Here is a 2,485-nt window from a genome sequence, read left to right as displayed (position 1 = left end):
AAAAAAAAAAATCCAATATGCTTAAGAAATAAGATAGAGAAAACACTGACAATATAGACTAAATTTTATTTTATTTCTAAAGGAAAATAAATATATAATTTGTTTCAATTTTTGTTTTTTCAGCATTTAGGATTATACTCCAGAGCTTTTTTCTTTTTAGACAGGCTCTCACTAAGTTACCCAGGTTGGGCTTGAACTTGCAATCTTTTTTTTCCTGTTTTTTTTTTTTTTTTAATTAAAAAACTGACAAAACAACAATGAAGACAAAATCAAAACAACACAAAAACAACAAAAATGATACATGACCTCAAAACAAAGTGATAGATATTTACAATGGCTGCTATACTACATACTGAAGCTCTGCATCATTTCCAATGTTTTATTTTATTTATTTATTTGTTACTGTCTTTGTTTGAAAAATCTTTCATTTTTATGTCTAGTGGACTACTAGAGTAACTTCGCTGAAGATAACAGAATGTAACATTGCAATCTTCCTGCCTTGGTGTTGTTACTTTTTGGCGCTGGTGATTAAACTAAAGGCCTTAGCAAGAGCTGTGCCAGAGCTCTACTGCTGAGCTACATTCCCAGCCCCAAATAATCTACCTGTACGCACATTCCCACTACCCTACAACATATCTTGCTCTAGATGAGTACACATCAAAGGACCCTACTATAACAAGATACTGCAATAAAAGTGTTCTTCTAGGAGGGCGTATTGGTGCCTTCTTCATCCTCTCCAGAGATTTTTAGATGTTCCTTAGCGGTGGTGAAGAACAGTAAAAACGACCTAAAAACCAAACCGAAACAAAGAAACCCAAAAAAACAAAACAAGAAAAAAAGAAAAGAAAAAGAAACCACCCAGTATTGTTTGAAAGTATTTTCTTAAATGTTTCCACTGTCTTAAACTCAACCTCCACTGTCTTTCTACTTCAGAACCATGAATATGCCTGCCTTTTCCTCCATATCCTCCTTTTCACCCCTAAGCCCTGCAAAGGAAGTAGATTTCCACAAGACTGAAACTCTAGAACAGTTTCTAGAGTTGACACTGGTGAAAGACAATACCAAGGGACGCAGGCTGCTCTTGTTTTCACTAATGGACAATGCAAGCAAGTACCTAACTGAGGCCTGGTGGAAAGGCAGGGTTTCTTGGGGGGAGGAAAAAAGGAAGCTGTCTGCATACTAGAGGTATAAGAGGAATTTTTTAAAATGTAGGGCCGGGTGTGGGGGCGGACGCCTGTAATCCCAGCACTTACGAGGCTGAGGCAGAAGGATCACTGCACATTTCAGGCCAGCCTGGGGTACACAGTGAGACTGTCTCCAAAAACCAAAGACTTCCTAGCTTGTTATTTCAGACAGAAGTGTTTCATTATCTATATGCAAAGGTTTGGAATAACCTGCTTTAATCTTTTGAGCCTCAGTTTCATTTTTAAATACCGACATCAGTAGCACCTTCACCTTAAAAGGTTATTGTGAGCATGGAATAAGGTAACACACACAGACACAAACCCAAACAACAAACAAAAATAAGGTAACACACAATGCCTTGTATATCGATTAAAAAAATGTAGCTGGGCGTGGTAGCCCACGCCTGTAACCCCGGCACTCTGGGAGGCTGAGGCAGGAGGATCACTGAGTTCGAGAACAGCCTGGGCTACAAGGTGAGCTCAGGGCCAGCCTGAACTGCATTGCGAGACCCTGTCTCAAAAAGACAAAAACAAAACAAAACAGAATACCCTAGTATTTGAAAGGCTGAGACAGGAGAATCTCTGCGAATTAGAGGCCAGGTGAACTATGTATTGAGTTCAAGACCAGTCTGAACTACATAGTGAAACCCTGTCTCAAAGGGAAGAAAAAAAACCACCTCAAAATAAATGTAAAATTTAACTTTAAATAGATGTAATGTCCTTACTTTCATTCAGAAATCTTACATCTTTGTCTTACATTTGTTTGAAAGTATTTTCTTAAATGTCCTTTCCTTTGTACAATGGTCTGTATACATTTATCCGGTTCATTCATTTAACACTTCAACTTAGAAACTTAAAGGCTACCTGGGAAAACTGGCTTAAGTAAAATCAAAGTATGCAGGGACAAAAAGTTTTATCCTAAAACACAACTTTATAGGACACTATCTAAGAGTAACGACACTAGTAAAATGACTGGCATGAAACTTCAAAATAGTGCAAATTCAGCTGTAAGCACACACAGCTATTCTTCTCAAAACTATGTCCCCCTTCGCTCTTTTTTTTCCCTGACAGCACAGTACGCTGCTTTCATTAGAAGCCTGTAACAAGGCACAGCTTCTTCGATGTCAAACCTTTCGGAAAACCTGGCTCAGAGGCAGCCACACACTGTTCACCGCGGCAGAAAGGATCGTGTGGTCACTCTAGGACAACTGTCACTGTCACCAGCAGGTCTGGGTGTGGAGTGCGGGGAAGGCCGGAGCCCGAGGGAAGGCGATCGCTGAGGCGCCCTGGGCCGGGGAGGG

The 2,485-nt window shown here is 39.9% G+C and overlaps 1 protein-coding gene across 1 annotated transcript in view; it reads right to left on the bottom strand.

The window, feature by feature from the left end:
* Positions 1-2,485, bottom strand: part of Spast (spastin) — a gene marked incomplete in the record, with an annotated part of 50,312 nt that overhangs the window by 47,033 nt on the left and 794 nt on the right.

The sequence above is a fragment of the Chinchilla lanigera genome, unplaced genomic scaffold, assembly GCF_000276665.1.
Source record: "Chinchilla lanigera isolate Chin_1 unplaced genomic scaffold, ChiLan1.0 scaffold00040, whole genome shotgun sequence".
Taxonomy (NCBI): domain Eukaryota; kingdom Metazoa; phylum Chordata; class Mammalia; order Rodentia; family Chinchillidae; genus Chinchilla; species Chinchilla lanigera.
The sequence above is the reverse complement of the archived record's forward strand: the minus strand, read 5'-3'. Positions and strand labels throughout refer to the sequence as shown.